The sequence below is a fragment of the Mauremys reevesii genome, linkage group 5, assembly GCF_016161935.1.
Source record: "Mauremys reevesii isolate NIE-2019 linkage group 5, ASM1616193v1, whole genome shotgun sequence".
Taxonomy (NCBI): domain Eukaryota; kingdom Metazoa; phylum Chordata; order Testudines; family Geoemydidae; genus Mauremys; species Mauremys reevesii.
This window is the reverse complement of record NC_052627.1, coordinates 119,444,956-119,456,609: the sequence shown is the minus strand read 5'-3', so window position 1 is coordinate 119,456,609 and position 11,654 is coordinate 119,444,956. Positions and strand designations below refer to the sequence as shown.

The 11,654-nt window shown below is 42.2% G+C and overlaps 1 long non-coding RNA gene across 1 annotated transcript; it reads left to right on the top strand.

Annotated features, from left to right (window-relative positions):
- Window positions 1-588: 588 nt before the first annotated feature.
- LOC120406628 lies at window positions 589-10,312 on the top strand. The gene is made up of 5 exons (XR_005599428.1): window positions 589-675; window positions 985-1,105; window positions 3,056-3,228; window positions 4,116-4,183; window positions 10,178-10,312. It is a non-coding gene; the product is annotated as an uncharacterized LOC120406628 (long non-coding RNA).
- Window positions 10,313-11,654: the final 1,342 nt, after the last annotated feature.

Genomic DNA, 11,654 nt, shown 5'->3' with positions numbered 1-11,654 from the left:
GTTTAATGCTGTGCAGGACTTAAAGAATCAGCTTTTCATAATACTCCCAAAATGCAGGTCAAGAGGTAGACTGGAATATTGGGTGAAATGCTGGTCCTGTTGAAGTCTATGGGAGTTTTGCCATTGCCTTTTAGTGGGACCCAGGTTTCACCTACTGTAACTATTTATTTTCCCCCCCAAGAAAATAGAACACAGATGACTTGATAGAATGTGTTTACATTAGCAGTTTCAGTGATATGCACTGATGTATTTATATTGTGGCCCCAATCCTGCAACACTTATGCATGTGCCTAACTTGAAGCATGAGGTCTATTGCGCTAAGATGCAGAAGTGTTTGGAAGACAGGCATATAAATGTGTATATAAATAAAATTCAACATTCAGAAAAGCCTGGGGAATCAAAATTGAAGGAATTACTATGTTGTTTGGTGTTAATAAATCAACTTTTAAACTAACGTGTAATTTAAAATAATTTATTTTACAACAGCTTTTAAACTCTCTGATTTCCAGTGTTTTCTATTGAGAAACCTAATCAATCCACTCTTCGGTCTCATCGTCGAATGAGGTCTCTTCTGTGAACAATCAGCCCCTGAGATCCAGCAGGCTGACTTCACTGTATGAAAATGCTGAACCAAAACCAGGCATATCTAAAAACTGGTGTCAGAGATTTGTCTGAGTAAGGGCTACATAATTTGATTTCATTTATTAAAGACCTCTGTCTGCCACACTTCCACTACCGCAGTGGGTCTATTTGTGGAGTAATGGGTTATTCAGGACGTGCAAAGGTGTTAGAACCAGCACTAAATAGTTCTAATCTTATATCAGATAAGTAATTTTCTACTGTTTCAATCACTCCTGTTCTGTTATGTTCTTTCCTTTTGTGATGTATTTTATTTTGTCCACTTTTTCCTTTGTGATCTTATTCTTTGTTTTTGTCAGGTTTTCTTACACTTACTGTCCCTTGCCATTCTTACACCAACCACAGATCTGAAGCTGCCTTTGAACGCAACTCTGACTGAATTCTAGGTAATCTGCAATCTTTGAAGCTGACCTTGGCTTCATTGCAGCTGAACAGCCAGCATTGCATAATGAGTGCAACGGAACTGGTATGTTCTGCCACATACTGATGTATTTTTACTAACCAAGTGGGTGTCAGAATAGCATGACTGCACAACTAAACTGTGGCAGCATTCTGCAGTTTGCATTCACCACCCCAGTCCGTCCCAGAACAGTGTGCTGACAGCATGAGTGCCCCCTTATACTATTCATGTTTTATTCAGTTTCCAGCCCCCAGTGAGTTTCAAAGTCATGACTCCAACCACTATACTTAAACACTACAGTATCACTGTTATTAAGAGCTGTATAGGAGCTGAACTCCCACACTGACAAGTCCCCCAAAATCTAGAAGTGGGGACTGGACCACAGAGTAAAGAACCCAAATGCTCTGGTCTTTAAAAGCTGGCCTCGTGATGTTACTTTTTCCCTGCTGTTCCAGGTTGGCTAGAGCTGTATAAATAGGGCCCTACCAAATTCATGGCCATAAAAAACGCATCCTAGACCATGAAATCTGGTCTTTTGTGTGCTTTTACCCTATACTGTACCAATCTTATGGGGGAGACTAGAATTTCTCAAATTGGGGGTCCTGACCCAAAAGGGAGTTGCAGGGTGGTCACAAGGTTATTTAAGGGGGTGTGTGTGTGGTGGGGGAGTTTCATGGTATTGCTACCCTTACTTCTGTGCTGCCTTCAGAGCTGGGTGGCTGGAGAGCAGCGGCTGTTGGCCGGGCAGCCAGCTCTGAAGGTGGCATCCCACCAGCCAGGGGCGGCTCTAGACATTTCGCCGCCCCAAGCACAGCGGCATGTGGTGAGGGGCACTCTGCTGGTCGCCAGTCCTGCGGCTCCGGTGACCCTCCCGCAGGCACGCCTGCGGGAGGTCCACCGGAGCCGCGGGACGCCGCCCTCCCAGCGACCGGCAGAGCGCCCCCCGCTGCATGCCGCCACAAGCATGCGCTTGGCGTGCTGGGGCCTGGAGCCGCCCCTGCCACCAGCAGCAGCACAAAAGTAAGAGTGGCAATACCACAAGCCCACCTACAATAACCTTGTGATCCCTACACGAGTCCTTTTTGGGTCAGGACCCCCTACAATTACACCAATGTTAAGTTTCAGATTTAAATAGCTGAAATCATGAAATTTACTATTTTTAAAATCCTATGGCCGTGAAATTGGTAGGGCCCTACCATTTTAGGGTAAATCACCAGACCCAGACTCCACAATTCAGTGATTTGTGGTGAGGGCATTTTGGGGAGGCACATAGAAAATGAATAGAGAGACTGACAGGCAGGTAGTCCAGAAGGCAGAAACACCAGCCAGTTGAGGATGGCCAACATATGTTCAGTAGCTGCTGCTTTGCCAGGTGGCCTAGGGGAGGAGTTGTAGCTTTGTGCTAGCTGAGCACAGCAGAGGAACAAATTTCCAGCCTGGAAAAGGAGTTGATAGGACAAACCTTTCAGGAGGGTGGGGGGCAGCAAGGAGACCCAGCTTTGTGAATTAAAATGTTTGCAGTATTAGGAGTGCCTGATGCATTGAGACTACAGGGTTATGAATATGGGGCAAAGGATTTGCATGTGTGTGAGCAGAACATCAGGAGCTATGGGTGCTCATTGGTTGATCAAGCCACATTATCAACAGGGTTCAAAGGAATTTTTAAAATCTACACACATGTTCCACAAACAGCTTGACAGTAAATTGCCTTTAAAATGCTGTTGAGGAATTCAGCCCACTTTGCTGAAGTGGGGAATCTTCAAAAAGATTTTAGTTATTTCGTATCTAAATTTTGAGTGACCGTAACTTTATAGGCTGCAGAGTTGCACTTGAATCTAACCAAGGGGAGAGGATTTCCAGCCTTCTGGAGACAATCACTTTGTTCTCCTTTGCTGCTGAACTAGCAGTGAGAAACTAATGAAAGCTTGAGGTGGCTCTGTCTACGGGAAGTGTTCTTGTAGAGGTCGCAAAGCCAGTGAAGTCTCTTGTTTTGTCTTTTTCTTTCATGTAATTAAGAATTTTAACTTGGCTTGCTCACAGAAGAAAACGGGTGTGAAAAATAGAGGACATGGGCAAGTCATTTACTTTCTGCCTCAGTTTTCCCCAGAGAGAAACTACTTTCCTCTTACCCATGTGATGGATTAATAACTCGTGTAAAAAGGGCTTTGAAAGTTAAAAATGCTTAAAAGGTCAGTAGAACTGTTTGTGTCCTCTTAAAATGTACCATCCAGGCCACACACATTATTTAGGTGTGAGCTGCTTGATTCCCACTGCTTTTCGATGTTAGCCTATTGACTGCAGACAAGTTGGGACTTTTGGCTCCAGAATATAGTGAACTTTCTGATCTAGAGTTTTGGCGCCTTTTTTCTTGTTTTTCTTTCATGCATTAGTAGAGAACCCATGATGACAAGCTAAATTTCTAAAACAAGACCCCTGCTATTTTTTATCCTAAATTTCATGCAATTTGAGGCAAATAAGAAAGTTTGAATTGCTAGAGGCCCTGAATAGTGAGATGCTGTAAGTCACTGATTTCACTGTACTGGGTTCTTGGAATGAAGGAACATTATGCGCATGCAAGTGTTTAACTAGTTAATGATGTTGTTCTCCTACCTGTACTTGACAAAACAAAACATGTACTGGATCATTTCCAAATACTAGGGTTGAAGAGTTCGCAAAAGGGAAGAATCATAAGCCTTTAAGGGAATTCCTGGTAGACCAGGACATTACGTACCTGTCTAGAGTTAAATCATGCTTTAAATATTGTAGATCCAGTTGAGAAAGGTAAGTACTACAAAAAGCAAATATTTCCCACAGATATTCGCTCCGATTTTTTACTAACCGTCAGGCTATTGGGTGAAAAAAGGGACACCATTGCCTCCTCCATTGTGTGAATGGCATTTTCAAATTTATTTTGCAAAACAGTTAAAAATGCCTGAAATCAGAACAAAAAAATTAATTTGACCCCAAATGACCTGTGTGTGTAATGTAAATAACAGGTGGTGTATATGTTTGTTTGAGAAAACAAAAAAAATTTGGATCAATTTGAAACTAACACTTTTTTTATTTATTTGTTCAGCCAGCGAAAATTGATTATTTGGCTGATACTGGGCAGAAAATTGCCATCCTTTGCAGCTGGCTGGCACAGTAAGTAAATGTACTAGTTTTCTTTTCAACCACTGTTACTTGCTGTATAAATTCTGGATTAGGTTACAAGTGAAAATTCATTCATTGATCTCATTTTAGTTCTCAGTGAACATGTCAACATCACAAACCATCGGATCCCATAAGAATTTAATTCTGAGAGAAGGACATCACTTCCTGACCATTGAAAATCACTAACTTCAGCATGTTTTCATAAATATATTCCTCCTCAAGTAAAGCGTTCTCTTCTGACAATATGCCAAATAGGTTCAGTTTAGATGAACAGCTAAAACTGACTCATGGTATTTTAGCAGCAGTGCTATCTGCCTCCCCTCACCACAATCAATGCCTCTTTAGCTCTCCTCAAACACTGAACTATGCATAGTGACAGGTTTCAGAGTGGTAGCCGTGTTCATCTGTATCAGCAAAAACAACAAGGAGTCCTTGTAAGGTGCCACAAGGTCTCCTCATTGAACTATACATAGTATTTTAGCAGGAGCCCTACATATGCACACTCTATGGGGACCACAGTCACCACACCTGTAGATTTGGTGATAATTATAGAGAGACTTAATTTAACGGTTCTGGTGCCAAGAAGAATGTTGACAAATTGGAGAGGGTTCCGAGAAGAGCGATGAGAATGCTTAAAGCAGTGGTTCCCAAACTTGTTCCGCTGCTTGTGCAGGGAAAGCCACCAGTGGGCCGGGCCGGTTTGTGTACCTGCCACGTCCGCAGGTTCGGCCGATCGCGGCTCCCAGTGGCCGCGGTTTGCTGCTCCAGGCCCATGGGAGCTGCTGGTACGGCCAGTACATCCCTCGGCCCGCGCCACTTCCAGCAGCTCCCATGGGCCTGGAGCAGTGAACCGTGGCCACTGGGAGCCGCGATCTGCCAAACCTGCGGATGTGGCAGGTACACAAACCGGCCCGGCCCGCCAGGGGCTTTCCCTGCACAAGCGGCAGAACAAGTTTGGGAACCACTGGCTTAAAGAATTAGAAAACATGTCCTAGTTTGATAGGCTCCAGGAGCTCCGTCTGTTTAGTTTAACAAAGAGAACAGAGGGCGGGAGAAACATGAACACAGTTTAAGTACCCTACACGTGAGGAATAAGATTTGATAATGGGCTCTAGCAGAAAAAGGTCTAACAAGATCCAATGGCTGGAAGCTGAAAGTAGACAAATTCAGACTTGACATAAGACACACATTTTTAACACTGAGGATAATCAATCACTGGAACAATTCACCAAGGACTGTGGTAGATTCTCCATCACTGGCAATTTTAAAAATCAGAATTGGATCTTTTCCCCTAGATCTGCTCTACTTCAAACAGGAATTAATCAGGGGAAGGTCACAGTGGTCCCTTCTGGCCTTACAGTCTAAGAACTGGGACTTTTTTTGGCATTTTTGCAAAAAATTCACAACCTTACAGTAAACCTGCCATGCAGCAATTATTTCCACTCTTTTCTTTTCTCTCATTTCCCCACAGTTTAGTGGGGTGGTCTTTCTGGTCAGTTCTCTTTTGTAGTTTTTCCATCTCATTTTGTACTATGCACTGTTGTTTGAAGAGCATGAATCACATCGAACCACACACACAAACCAGTGGGCGATAATGAGAAAATCCCTTTAGTTTATTGTCAACAGTGCTATGTCTCCCCCACAATTCCCCCATTCAAATTGTTGTGTGAGTCCGTTACTCACAAAGACGAAGGACTAAGAGCACTGACTAAGACCAGGCAGACGTTCTAGAAGGCTCACCCATATAGCTCTGCTACCATATCACAATCGTGACTTCCAAAATCTGCACTTCACTAGTCTGGGATGCAAATGCCTAGAAATTCCACAGAGCAGAGGTTTCCAGACTTACAAACATGTTTACTATTTTTAATAGTTTTTATTCAGGCATTAAAGGGAAAAATAAAGAAACACAAAATCCCCCCACCCTCACTCAGCTTCCCCACTCCTCCTTGCTTTAGCTCTGCCAGCCCTGTTTCCTCCTGCAGCTGGCCCTTCTGGTGCAGGGGGGGGAAGGGGCAGGAATGCAGCATGCTGGAGGAAAAGGTGGGGGAGGAGCTTGGCTGCCGTCTGCTGCAGAAGGAATCCTAGGAGCCGGCAGCACCAAGCATCTGCCCCCGCAGGAGAGAGTGGAGGACAGGGGGTAGAGAAGAGTGGGCCGGGCCGGGACCTCTTTGGAGTGGGGGGCCAGCGCCATGACGCCAGTGGTGCTATGGTAAATCTGCTACTGCCCAGGGGGAGTGAGTTTGTGGGGGTGGGAAGCACCGCCAGGGCATGTGAAGGGTGGGGGAGGGGTTGCTGACAGTCTGTTCACTGGCTCCAACCACTTCTTCCATGTTGCTGCTGCTACCCCACTCCAGCTGCTCAGGGGAAGTTCTGTTCTGTTCTGTTCATTCCCTCTGAAGCATGGGATCCTGGGCTAGATGGCCCATTGTTCTGACCTGTGTGGCCATTCTTATGAGAGCACAGAGAGATGGGGTGGAGAGAAGAGCACCTCTAGGAAATGTGCGACCTACCTAGACCCTTCTTGTGACCCAAAGGTGGGTTGGGATCCACCGTCAGGGAAATACTGCCATAGGGCGCTGTTCAACCTGTGGAATAGTTTTGAAACCACAATCAACAGACTAAAATACAAGATGGGATAGGCTCGGAAGCCTGTGAAGTCTAGCCCAGCTATCTAACTAGTGGCAGTATCCCCTAATAACCATTCAGAAATTCTGGTGGTACAGTTCTCCCATCACTTCCCAGAATCCCTACCCGAGCTGATTCAGTTTTTGGGAATTGCTGAAATATCTTGTCTTGTGTGCCTTGTGTGTCCATGCTGATGTGTCTTGTGCGATAGCTAGGGCTCTCATGACCTCTGGGACAACTAGTGCACAATCTCAGGTGATTTCCTACTCCACTCATACAGATGCATATATACTCTGATTTTATATGTATGTGATGGGAATGGACCCAATGATCCATAAATACAGAATTTCCTAATATGAGCGTTTCTATTTCCCCTTTATTTCTAACTTGATTATAGAGAGGTGGCAGAATGTCCATGTCACCATGTTGCAACCAGCTTCCATTTTTTACAGCCTTATTTTAGCCTCCTTATAACTTTAATTTTTAAAATGGATTTGATTTGAAAATTGCTACATTTACTCTGAAGGCAATTTAATTTGAAGAAAACTCATCGGTTTATACCTATTTATGAGTTACCGGTCACTACAAACTTTCCATGATCTGAAATTTTGACTTTTTTTGTCTAAGTTTTCATTTTCATCATTACTGTTACTAAGTACAAAAAAATCTTATGACAACATAACCTTATCTCTTATTCAAAATAGTTATAAGTTGAGATTATTTTACTTTAAAATATTGAGACAAAAATCAAATATACACAATGATCTGCATTAAACAGGCTGACTGTCTATAATTCCCCAGGTTCTCTTTGTTTTCCTTTTAAAATATAGGTATTATGTTTGTCTTTCTCCAGTTCTCTGGGACCTCACCCATCCTTCAGGAGTTCTCAGAGATCATTGCTAATGGTTCCAAGATTGTTTCAGCTAGTTCCATAGGATGAATTTAATTAGGATGGTGAATTAGGACTTGCCAACTTGAATACATCTAACTTACCTAAATATTCTTTAACCTTTTCTTTCCCTGTTTGGCTTGTGTTCTTTCCCCCTTGTTCTTAATATTAATTGTGTTCAGAATATGGTCATCATTAACCTTTTTTGTGAAGACTGGAGCAAAATAGGCATTATGCAGCCTTCTTCGTGTCATCAGTTATTAGCTCTCCTTTCCCGCTAAGTAGAGGACCTACACTTCCCTTTGTCTTTCTTGTGCTCCTAATGTATTTAATTAACCTTTTCTTATTGCCTCATGTCCCTTGGTAAGTATAACTCATTTTATGCCTTAGCCTTTCTGATTTTGTTCCTACATACTTGTGCATATTCTCTTGTACTCCTCCTCAGCAATTCGTTTCCATTTTTTGTATGGTTCCTTTTTGATTTTCAAGTCAGTAAAGAGCTCATGATGGAGCCATATTGGACTCTTACTGTTCTTCCTATCTTTCCTTCACATTGGAACAGTTTGCAGTTGTGTGTTTAATATTGTCACCTTGAGAAACTGCCAGCTCTCCCCAATTTCTTTATCCCCTTAGATTTTCTTCCCATTGGACCTTGCCTACCAGTTATTTGACTTTGATAAAGTCTGCCTTTTTTGAAGTCTATCGTCCTTGTTTGGCTGCTTTCATTCCTTCCTTTCCTGCATGATCACTTTCACCCGAATTGCTTTCCACGTTCAGATTCGCAACCAATTGTTGGTCAGAATCAAGTCTAAAATGGCTGTCTTCTCTGTCACTTCCTCCTCTTTTTGCAACAAAAAGTTGTCTCTGATACACTCCAAGAACTTATGGGAAATTTTGTGTTCTGCTGTATTACTTTTCCCACAGATGTCTGGGTAGTTAAAGTCCCCCATTATCACCAGGGGATAATGCCTCACCCACCTCCTCTTCCTGATTTGGTGATCGATAGTAGACCCCTAACATGTCATCCCATTTTATCTTACCCAGAGACTTTAAGCTGGTCTGCCTCTCATCTGCTTCTAGACCTTAGAACAAATCTATATATTCTTCTTGTATAATGCAACACCACCTCCCTTGTTTTCCTTGCCTGTCCTTCCTGAAAAAGCTATACCCTCTTTATGTACATGAGTTTTGTAAGTGATGTGAAAGTCTTTACACATGGGCATTGTAAGAGGTGTTATTTTTGTCACTTAGCAACTTTAACTGTTTTTTGCAATTTTCTTGGTTTCGGAATACTTTCTGTTTCTACTGCTGCTCTTTTTTTTAGGTGACATGTTATGGAATGGAGAAAACACGGGTCAAAGAGATCAAGTGGCTTACCCTAATGTCATCCTACACATCAGTGTCACACTTAAGAATACAGCCTAGAAAAATGTTAATCCTCAGTCCTGCAGTCCTTAATCAGAACCTCCACTGACTTCCACTGAAGCTTTGTCTGAGTAAAAACTGGCTCCATGCCTATAAAATTTTTCTGAGTGGTTAAATTCCCATCAACAGGCCACAGTATTACATCCAGTATTTTCCTTTGTTTTTTATTGTGTTCCTTTGTTTTTGTATTGTTTATATTCACTTTCTAAATAATCCTTCATGGTCATGGTTTCAGATCAGCAATTAAGGAGCTTTGTTTAGCTTTGTGATCCTCTTTATCCCCTTTACACTTCGGGCCTCTTATTTACAAATAGTTATCTTAGAAATCCAAAGTTACAAGCACGCACAGAAGTATATAGCTTTAGATCTCCTAAATCAGTCCTGTCTCGCTGTTAATCAGCTAGTTTGCTTTACAAGGATTCTATTTTATTTTATTTTTCTTACTTTACAAGTTGACAAGGTTTTTCACCTTGCCTCCATTGGGATTTAAACCACTGACATAGCTTCACAAGTTGCAGACTTCTAGTGACTTGCATTGATGCAGCTTCCTCTGGCTTCAGCTTGGAGAGCATTGTCCTGGTGTGCCTACATAAGGGATTTGTACTGGTGGAGGTTCAAGTCTCGGTGTAGAAGGCCTTGCTTTTAGCAAAGTTTAGCTGTAATACAGGAGCAATCTCCCAGAGGAAAAGTCTTATGACCTATGATACATGCCCCAAAGAATAGCACTAACTTTCTTTATGACAAAGCTTCAGTCTAAATTCTTTTAGGGATCAACATGCCCATTAAGTAGGGATGGTACAAACTCCTGCAGAATGATCTGCAACCAATGAAACACTAATTACTCTAATGATAATGGGGAGGGGGGGATATACATTCTGAAATATAGCCTTTCACGTTAAATGACGCTTCATAGCTCTTCCCTGTTAAGATTAGAATCTTAATTTCATTCAACTGTTGAGCTAGCAATCGCGCTTGTTCTTTCTATTTAACAACGACCTTCTTATGTGAATCGCTTAATTGTTGAATTTTTATTTTTTATGAAGATGCATATGTGGAAATACATGGTTGTAAGAAATATAGAAGGTTGAGTCAAGGCATGTATCGAGGAATCAAGCATTTGAACGATGCAAGAGTCCTGTGCTCACATTCAGGTGACATTGCAAACAAGAAGCGGGCAGCATTATCTCCTGCAAATTGTAACCAACCTTGTTTGTCTGAGTAATTGACTGACCAAGAAGTAGGAGTGAGTGGACTTGTAGGCTCTAAAGTTTTACGTTGTTTTATTTTTGAATACAGGTTTTTTGTACATAATTCTACATTTGTAAATTCAACTTTCATGATAAAGAGATTGCATTACAGTATTTGTATGAGGTGAATTGAAAATACAATTTGTTTTTTACAGTGCAAATATTTGTAATAAAAAATAAATATAAAGTGAGCACTGTACACTTTGTATTCTGTGTTGTAATTGAAATCAATATATTTGAAAATGTAGTAAAGATCCACAAATGTTTCAAAGAAATGGTATTCTATTGTTTAACAGCACAATTAATTTTTTAATCCCGCAATTAATTGCAATTAAGTTTTTTAATTGCTTGACAGCCCAAGCAGATATCAAAAAATAGCTGGTAATGAGAACCCAGTGAGGCATTTGCTGAGCTGGGTAGCAGGAGAGGTTCTGACAGGGATTCTCCATCACTACTGTGATCAAGTCATATGATATTTACCACGTCGCGTTTTTCAAAGCACTCTGCCAACTTTATTTATCTCTGTGAGGCAGGAAAATATTATAACAAATGCACTAAATGGCCTAGTGCGTAGGTAGAGGGGTAAGGGAAGTCACTTACTGATGTTAACGTGGTGAACAGAAAAGTGCAGAGGCACCCACATGCTTCTGCCTGTGCAAGTAGTCTCAACACTTAACATATGATTCCATGGAGTTGGAGGCTGCGGAGTGCAGAATAGCATATGCACCTACTTTGAAAGCCAAGCCGAAGCCCAAACCACCTGCTTGGTAGACAGTCCTATAACAACTTAGAATCCCAAACAGGAAATCCTCAAAAGATCCAGAGAAAGCACAAAAGAAGCTTTACGCCCTCCCCCCACTTATTTGTCCAGATGCTGTGAGAACCACATGCATTGCTCTGCAGCTCTGCTTCTTCCCCAACAAGGGAGCCATGTTTTTTTGCTTCTCTTTACTAGATGTTACTAGCTACCTCCACTGCTGGCTATTTTTACCCCTAAAGTCTCTCCCTCCACCCTCAAAGACCACATAACTGCAAAGCCCTTTTCTGCAAGCTTCCCACATGCACTCCTCCAAAATCAAAGTCCCCCACTGACCCAAACGATAAGGAGTCCCCAGACTTAAAATGTGAAGGCTGCAGCTTCTAATGTGACTGTTTACCACAGCTGAAATTGCAAGAACCCTCATCACAGCCAGGGGCACAAATGCAGCAACAGAAATGAATGCCAAGGCTGGGATAAGTACCGTCACCTCACCTTCCTAAACTGCGAAAGTCA